Here is a 9,231-nt window from a genome sequence, read left to right as displayed (position 1 = left end):
TTTTGGCAGTATTATTGTGGCAGTAAGGATCTTCTGAGATTCTCTCCATGTCCTTTGTGATGCTCTGCATGCCAGTGGGCCCAGTATTTGACTAGCTTTTATCTCTTGTCAAACAAGGCTTGCAACAGTTAGCAGCACCGCAGGATTTCTAGAGCTCTGTGCATTTCTCTTTGCCTGCCTTGAGGTTTGCCATAGATCACAGCAGCTGCACTGGTGCTTGATGGGTAGCTGGAGGAGTTTGCTCGCAGTCCAGCTGGAGACACCATGAGATGAGACAGCAGAGTAGTTAGCCAGTAGACTGAACCATCTTCTCCTGATGGCATTTGCACCACTGTTGCTGTGACACTGCACATCCCATGTTTAAAAGAGAGAGTTCTGTCTTCCAGAGTCCTTAGATGGGCTAGACATTTTCCTAGAATTAAATTCAAGTTTAGAGAAAGGAAGGAAGAATCTGTCCAGGCAGAATGTTGTTTTCTTTTACAAACAGAATGGGCTATAACCTCGGCAAGTTCAAATCTGCTCAGCTTTGCCAAAAGCACAGGAGCTATGCTGCTTTGCAACAACTATCTTCTATATTTTGTTTTTTTAATCTGAAAATAGAATGGGGAGAAGACATCTTTAAGCTGTATCACTCTCTCTCTCCTTGCAAGTTTGTGTCATCACACCTATGTGATTGTGTGGTCATGACTCACCAATATGTGATTATGCCTCTGTCTTCCAGCAGTCTGCAAACAAGTAGTCCTCAGGTATGTTATATCCTGATGTGATCTGGCACTGAAGAATGAGCAAGAAAGAGGAAGTTTCAGTTGCATCTTCTTGTGTTTCTTGGTTCTTGTATGACACTTTGAAGCCCAAGAAGCATGAAACTGAGGTTCACCTATAGCTGTGTCTATTACACTACATATTGGGTTCTTGCTTCCTGGTAAGTTCTTAGGGTCACCTACATAATGAAACACATGAGCCTGCTCTCAAGGTGCTTCAAAAAGCAGGATTTGTGCATGCTCCAGTACCCTGCCCGCTCGCCAGAAACGGCTAAAACAAGATGAGACAGGCAGCACAGAAAGGCGGTGCGCTGTGCATACGTGTGTCTGCCTGTGAAGAAACCCATCACCTTTGTGTGTGCTAATGTTCCTGCTGTTGGCTTGGTCAGGAGAGATGCTGTGTTTCTGTGAGCTGTGGTTCTTGCATCTGTGGAGAACTGAGAGGTTGTTCAGAATCAGGAGGGCTTGTTAGAAGCACGCAAGAGTTTTGAGGTAGGTTAAAGCTTCAGCCTTTTTGTTTGGACCTGCCTGTTTGCATGCTGGCTTTTAGAAAGTGCTCTGGCAGGTTTGTTTGTGCTGGTGCAACACGTCTATAAGACCTGAAAAAATCGGCACAGCTCTCTCAATGGGTATCCTTAGAACTCGCCTAACCTACACTCACAACCAGCTTTGCAGGGCATGAGCTTTCTTTTTATCATGTGTCAAGCCTGGTATGTAGAACAATGACTTCTAGATCCACTTTCAGATTACTACTTTTCTAACATAAACAATAAATTGTGGCAGTGTGCTTGAAACTTATGTCAGTGAGCAGTGCTTTTCCAGTACCACAAATGTGTACTTTATTTGGCGACATTCTGCATTCAAAGCTTGATCACTCCTGCATGCTCCTGGCTCACAAGGTTACTATGCAACCCACTATCCACTTTCCAAGTAACAGGGGAATCATGGAGCCTAACAGTAGAAAACATCTGGTAACATAAGCGCACTGTGACAGGACTCAAAGTACCCCGCTGACAGACCTGTATTAGTGGAATGAAGCTTGAGCCCATTAAGGTTCACTAGCTCTGACTTAACGGTGCTCCTTGTGGGATCCAAATACAACCAGACAACACCCTCCTGCCACACTCGGACCTTTGCCTGTAATTCGAGCAATGCTGTTCACAAGATGCATAGCTCTGCTTCTAAGCTTAATTGGACCCAAGCTGTCTTACACAGAGACAATTCAGGTGTCTTTCTTTTTGTGGCCTAAATCGCTCCTGGATGATTTGGAGTCGTCTATTTTCCTAGGCATTTCCAGGGGCCAGCTAAAAGCATCCTGTGAGCTGGGTTTAGCCTAAAGGTTACCAGGGCCTGTGACTGGTAACAAACACTGTGTTTCAGCAGCCTCTGGTATTCTCCCCCCAAACACGCTGTTTGCCAGGCCTCCGAGGGAGCTGAGAACGGCAGCTCCCGTCAGGGCAGCGCTTCCAGCCTGCAGCACCGGGACCTCGCCTGCAGGGCCACGGCAGGGCGGGTGCTCCGCCTGCCGCGTTACCTGGAGGGCCGTGCCCTTTCGACGGCAGCAGCTCAGTTCCGCGGTGGGCAGGGGCAGGCGAGCGGCGGCTCGCAGGCCCTGGGACAAACGGGTTGTTGAAGTGACCTCCCGCCCCAAGCGCCGTGCTGAGCAGCTTCTGCTGCCCGCCCGCTGCCTACCGGGGAAGCCGCTGCCGGTACCCCCAGGGGCAGACCACCCCTGCCGCCATGGGAAGGGCGGGCTGAGGGGGTCGGGTGGGCAGCGGCCGCCAGGCCTTCCTCTCCCCCGGGGCGCTGAGGAGGGGCCGTGGTAGGGCAGGGAGCACAGGCACGGCCCCAGCGGCTCCCAAGGGAAGGGGCGCGGAAGGGGGGACCACCCGCCCGGCCGAGGCGGCGGCCGGCGCCCTCCCCCCTCACCGCCAACCGCCGCCGCCCCAGGGACCGCCCCGCGGCCAGGCCGCGGCGGGCGGGTGGTGCCGCCTGATTGACAGCTCCGCGGCCCACCCGGAGGGCGGTGGCGGCGGGGGCCGCCTATCAGGGGCGGCGGGAGACCGTTGAGCGGCGGGTGGGCGGGGCGTGTGCCCTGGGCGTGTGCAGCGGCCGCCGGCGGGGCGCGCTCCCGCTCCGCTGCGCTGCGCTCCCCCCCCCGCACGCACATTGTCCGGGCGCGGCGGCGGCGGCGGCACAGCGCCCCGGCGCCCCGTGCCAATGCGGGGCGGCAGCGGCACAGCGGGGGAGCCTCCGCCACCGCGGGGGAAACTTCACCTCAGCGCCGGGCCGACGCGCGGCTGAACCCCCGGCGGGGCCGGACCGGGCCGGGAGGAGCGGAGCGGATCGGCGGGGGGGAGGGAGGTGAGCCCGGCTGGGGAGCGCCTCGGCTTGGTTGGTTTTCCTCCGCTGGAAGAAATAAATAAACAATATTATTGCTCTGCTTTAAACTTCCGCGCCCCGCTCTCCAGGACGCGCATCCCGCCTGGCGGGGTGGACGAGCCGGTGAGTGACCGCCGGGGACGGGGCTGGAGCTGGAGCTGGGGGAAGGGGGTGGGACCCGCCGTCGGAGGGGCAGCACCCACCGGCTTGGCCGGGACGGGCCGGCAGCGCCGCCGCCACCTGTTACCGGGGCGGCTGCACCCCCTGGGAAGCCTGAACCTCTGCTGTGCCGGGCATGGCCCCCGCCGTTCCCCGGGGAGGCGGCGCCGCGGCCAGCGGGTGTTTGGGGGCGGTGGCGCAGACCCACCTGCTCGCCCGGCCGCGCCATGACTCTGCTGCCTGGGCGCTGCCCGCGCCGACCCCAGCCCCGAGCAGGCCGCCGAGACACAGCCTCTGCTCCCCTTTGCCCTGCATCCTCTCTGCCCTCCTCTTCCTGCAGCCCCTGTGCACTCCTCGTGCCCTCTGCCCGATCCCGAAGCTCAGCCCTCGTTCCTTCTCCCCTTTACTCTCCCGCTTCCCCACATCCCTAAGCTGCATCTCTCTGCCCCATATCTCTACCCTTCCTTGCATCCCCGGTTTGAAGCTCCTTGCAGCAGCCTTCCCTCATTCTCTTCCATTCTTCATGCCAACCCTGTGATGCTCCCAAAGGAGAGTATTGGATCCCTCAACCTTTGTCAAAGCAAGTGCCTGCAGGCTCTGGCTCCCCCAAGTCAAAGCAACACCCCCCAGGAGAGACCAGCTTCACATCAGTGCTAGGTATCAGCAGGCCAGGGGTGAGGCGTGGAGGTGGCATGCAGGTTGCAAGAAACACAGGTACATGCATCTGTGAACAAGGTCCCCCTGTTCCTGTGTGTGTGCATCTCTGTGGAGCTGGTGACACCTCCCTTCCTCCCAGGGATGCTCGCTATGTGGGCTCTGCAGTGTGCAGAGGCTGCTTGCTGTCCAAGGGTGTCACAGAGGCCAGGGGTTCAACACCTTCACCCCAGGTCGGGGAGGGTGAATCTGGTGGCTAGCTTGGCTCACATGGGTCCTGGCTGGGAATGCATTTTAATTCCCTCAAGCAGTGGAGCATGCCTGAAGGCAAAAGAGCTGATGAGAAATCAGAGAGGACTTGTGAACTCTGGAATGGCTGGAGAAGTGCTTAGGACAGCTGGAAACAGGATGGTACAGCAGGAATGGCTTGACCCAAGTCAATCCTTGACACAAGTGAAGCCATTGACTATTTCAATGACCTTAGTCATGTCTCTTTAGCCTGTGCTGTGCAGAGTTGCTCTTGGGTAGGTCTTTGAGATGCAGAAAGGGTACAAACTCCTGGTGAGGCTTTGTTGCAACATACCCCAGTCTGGTTGGCATGGGTAGGTTGTGTGGGTTGGAGCAGGAACTGATTTTGAACGGAGAAGAGCACATGAGGCTTTGTGTGGGTTCAATTAAAGAACTGCTGGAGAGCTGTATGGTGGATATTGTTTTTTTCCGGTCAGGACTGTGTTTATGTATTTATCCTTGCAGAGCTCCAAAGTATTTTGATTTTGCTGCTGGTGATTTGCTTGATCTTCCCAAGTGTGTAACACAGCCATGACTTTGAATCCATGTGTTTAGTCCTTTCCTTCTCGTCAAATGTTTTCCTGGTGTGATTAATAACATGCCAACTGCTTCATTTCAGCACTGGGAAGCCTGATGCTGATTGATTTCTCTGTTCAGTCTCCTTGGTGGGTCTGGAGGCTGATGGGTGTTATCACTGCAAAAGTCTGCTTTGGGGTGGCAGCTGTCAGCATGTCTTCTTTCTTTTTTTTGTCTCAGTGAACCTCTTATTTCTTTTAATTAAAAAGGGATGAAGTATGCATGCTGATACCCTCTGTGTTTACATAAATATGATCTTGTAATTAGCAATAATTATCTGATTTTGGGTTATCACTGTCATACTTGAACCAGACTTATGACCTGAGGGACACTTTTCTGGCCCAAAGGTGTTACCCTTGGTGTGGTTCTCTCCAGTGGTGAGTTTGGTTCTTGGCTGCCATCAGTGGTGAAGGTGGATCAGCAGTGGCAGTAACCTCAGGTTTCTCTGACATCAGCCTAGAAAGTGATGGCCACAGTTTCCTCCTTGAGTCTGGTGCTGCTTCATGGGGTTCCCTGGCAGACCTGCTACCAGGTGTGTGGAGATGACCCACCTTGGTTGCTTTCACCCTATGGTCTGAGGACTCAGGAGGGCTCCTTTGTGGGGTCAGAGAGTGGAAAAAAAACTCGGCTGAAGATCTGATTGACCTTTATGGAAAAAACCTTTACGGAGTGAAAAAGTTGAATATGGGGGAAATAATAAATTAAAACCCAAGACAAAAAAGTACTGCCTGCAGAGAGGGGTTCCCTGTGGGAGGGTGATGAAAGGAAGCGGTAGAAACATCTTGTCTCTTGTCTTTTGAGATGTGTTATGATGCTGTACTTGGTCTAGGCAAAGCAAAAAGATTGTGCTTCAGCACTCTTTATTTAATTGTAATTTATTATCAGCTTACTATTTCATCATATTTGAAGTGTAAACTTAAAAGCAGAGTTTATTAAGCAGCAGATGAAAATGTTGAATGTATTTGAATTTTACGTTTATTAATCTAATAATATATTTATGATGTTATATTTGATCAGATCTGTAGCTGGTTGAAGACCACAAGAGAGTATTAATCAAATAAATTATTTGACAAATATGGGTAAGATTAAAACAGGTAGTCTGTTTGCCTACTGCAGTTCAACTGCTCTGCCATAACACATTTCTCTTTCTCTTACCTCTCCCTTCCAGTGTTCATTTAATTTTTTCATTGTTTATCTTTTCCTGACTGTCCTCAGTATCTGTTTAATTTCATTTTTCCTTTCCTTGTATTATCCTTTCTCTTTTGTGTCATGGTTTTTCTTTCATTCTTTTTCTGCCTTTTCTTCAACCTATTTTCTGTGCTTTTTGGGTCTAAATAACAAATTTTCCTCTTTTTCTCCACCTTTCTGGTGGAGATTTTTATTGAACACTTCACAGCCAGCTCAACTAAACCTGGTGTGTGTTTAAACCTGTAAAAACTTAAAACTAAGCCCAAACTGCGCATGAGTGTGAAAATGTTTGTTCAGTGGTAATGCCTCTCTGACTCTCCTCAGGTTTTCTGGCTGTTGCAGGAAGGGTGTTACTGCAATTCTGGAGTTTTTTTCCCATCTCTCATTTTTGCTTGTACTCTTTGTATGTCTTATTCTAAAACCGAATTTGTCTGTATCCAAAGAAAATCACTGGGATCAAATGGCAGAGCTTGTATTGTTCATTGGTTGTGTATCTGTGTGCAACCTGCTTCCATCTGCTGCATGACCAAGCCCATCTCCCTGCTGGGCAGTTCTGCTTTCCTCCTGGCATCATCCTTCCTTCCTTCCCCCTGGGTTTACATTGGGGAGGTATCTATCTTTCAGTAAGGCAAAACAAATGAGTGCTCTGAGGGTTTTCTGGCTCACCTGTTACTTTCAGAGTCTGTGTGAATGTCAGGTTGATGAGGGTAGGTAGCAAGAGGAGAGTGAGTTATCATGCATGACTGAGCAGTCACAATACTCAACTTAGATCTAGTATTCAAAGATTAAAGTCTCCAAAATGAGAGTGCTGTTGTGGAGAAAACTTGGTTTTTGGTTTTTATCCCTGGATAAAATCAGGGGAGGGTATTCTTGAAAACAAGGAAAGGAGTAGAAAACTTTGTATTTTAGGGGAGGAAGTTGCTATGCATTGGCAATAAAGCTCAGGCAGTCCAGAGGAGTGTGATGAGGGTGCTCAGAGTGCATGATTTGCCTCCATTGATGGTTTGCAGTGATGTTGCTGCAGTGAATGAGCTAAGCTGTATATGTCATAGCTGTCTGCTTTAAGTACTGGGAATTACATGATGATGCCCTCTTGTACCCATAAGGAAAGGTCTCTGCTGTATTGAAGTTAACAGTTACAGTGCTCCTCTGTCTTGTGAAATGTTTTGGATAATGCTCAGGTGCACTGACACAGCGAGCAATCCAGGCGGCATGTTGGTGTGAAGCAAAATTGATTGGGGAGGATGGGGCCAAGGGGAATATTCTGTTGCTGTTAATTATTTACTACAGGGAGAGAGGGAAGCTGTTTGGTTTATAATTACAGATATCCAGAGGAAAATGCTTCAAGATGATCTGGTTTATTGTGTGTGTTGCCACCTATTTCTTGGCCTGTCTAAAACATGAGACCAGCATTATTTTGTGACCTATTCAATAAAAACAAAACTTGGTTATCAACTTCTCAGTGCTGGAATATGGTTTTACAGCTTGCTGTGTCTCGTGCAAAATGGCTTTGGTGTGTACAAAGGGAATAGTTTTTCTGTGCTGTCTTAATGTGCAGCCCGCCAGTAGTACCCATCTGACAGCAGCGTGAACAGCTCACCGCTGTGCTGAAAGGTGACTTTGTGGTTAAAGTGCAGGAGCATGAACCCAGGAGTCCTGACCACATCTTTGGTCTTGGCTGAGCTGGTTGCTTTATCTCACTGGGCTCTCCTCTTCTGCTGACACTGATCCAGCCTATCTACTAAAAAGGGTAGCACGTCCTGGGTGAGGGGGACTCTGATAATGCAAAACCAGCAGCACCCAAGGTGCTTTCGTAATGTAGTGCTGTGGGCCCAATTATGTGTGGATTTCTTCTTTTGCATAACTAAGCCCATTACAGATCAGACTGCTCATATGTAAGTTAAGTTCAAGAGCTGGTGGAGCTGAGTTTATATGCGCATGTGTGGGAGCAGTAACTTGATGAATACAAAAAAAGAGACTTTGCTGCAATGTCTCTGGGAAGATGCCTGTACATATTCTGCTTGTTTAGCATCCTTTAGAGAACAGCAGATGTGAGGGAGAAGCTGTGGCCTGTGAAATGAAGAGGATGTCATCCTCTTAGTGGGAGAAGGAGAAGAGTGAGATCTAAAAAGCCAGGAAGTGGGAGCAAAATGAGAGATGCTGGTGTCCTTGGTGGGGTCTGCTTTGGGGTGCCCTGTCCTCACTGGGTAGGGTTCTGCAGGAAGAGATGCAAGCAGATTAGCGGTAAAAGGCGTTGTGGAGGCTGCTGTTGTGCAAAGTGGAACGTTGGCTATCCTGCTAATCCAGGCTGAATTGGAGCATGGCCGGCTGGCAGTGGGGTGCACAGGATCTGAGAAAAGTGGACTGGTGAAAAATCTCCAAAAGAGAGTGTGGCTGGCAAGTGCTTATGCCCTGGGCAAGTTGAGATCCTGTTTAGAGGCTTGCTGAGAAGTGAGCTCTGTTCATCAAACCATTTGCTGGGGTAACAGGTTGCCGTGGTGTAGGCTTGCTCCAGTATCGCTGTTGAGTCTGCTCTGGCACTCCATGCTGTCTTCAGCAGTTCTGTGGCTTGCATCCAGCTCTGTTCAGCCTGCTCCAAACCATGTGTTTGAAATAAACTTTAATGTATGAAACTGAGTCTGCAAATGATGCATTCTGTACCTTGTCCTACCCCAGCTAGCTACTGCAGCAGCCTGAGTGGTTCTCCTAGTGTGGCACTAGCTCCTGCATTTCTGTGGTGACCGTACTATCCATGCTTCTTCCATGCAACTGTCTTTGCTCTTGACTTGGGGAGCTAGAATTCATCCTTCAGAGACAGGAGATGGCTGGGCTTGAGAAACCACAGAATCCCAAGGGTTGGAAGGGACCTCAAAAGATCATCTAGTCCAGCCCCCCTGCAAGAGCAGGGTAACCTAGATAGAGTACATCACACAGGAACTTGTCCAGACAGGCCTTGAATATCTCCAATGTAGGAGACTCCACAACCCCCCTGGGCAACCTGTTCCAGTGCTCTGTCACTCTCACAGTAAAGAAGTTCTTCCCGATGTTAACGTGGAACCTCCTACGCTCCAGTTTACACCCATTGCCCCTTGTCCTATCACTGGATATCACTGAAAAAAACCTATCTCCATCATCCTGACACCCACCCTTTACATATTTGTTGGCTGGTATGATAAATATATAAAACATGAAGATAAGTGTGATAGGTAAATAAAACATCACT

General features: G+C 50.1%; 1 protein-coding gene across 3 annotated transcripts in view; it reads left to right on the top strand.

Annotated features, from left to right (window-relative positions):
* The first annotated feature begins 1,120 nt into the window (after positions 1 to 1,120).
* HRAS (HRas proto-oncogene, GTPase) overlaps positions 1,121 to 9,231 on the top strand; it is a 44,553-nt gene continuing 36,442 nt past the window's right edge. The window contains exon 1 of one of the 3 annotated variants that reach the window (XM_031049149.2): positions 1,121 to 1,253. The gene's annotated coding sequence lies outside the window, so the exon portion shown is untranslated. Of the gene's footprint in view, positions 1,254 to 2,857; positions 3,267 to 9,231 lie in introns of those variants that run through there. The other 2 variants (XM_005149221.4, XM_031049148.2) reach the window with 2 other exon arrangements.

Source organism: Melopsittacus undulatus, chromosome 4 (genome assembly GCF_012275295.1).
Source record: "Melopsittacus undulatus isolate bMelUnd1 chromosome 4, bMelUnd1.mat.Z, whole genome shotgun sequence".
In the NCBI taxonomy this organism is placed as follows: domain Eukaryota; kingdom Metazoa; phylum Chordata; class Aves; order Psittaciformes; family Psittaculidae; genus Melopsittacus; species Melopsittacus undulatus.
This window is presented reverse-complemented; position numbering and strand designations above follow the sequence as displayed.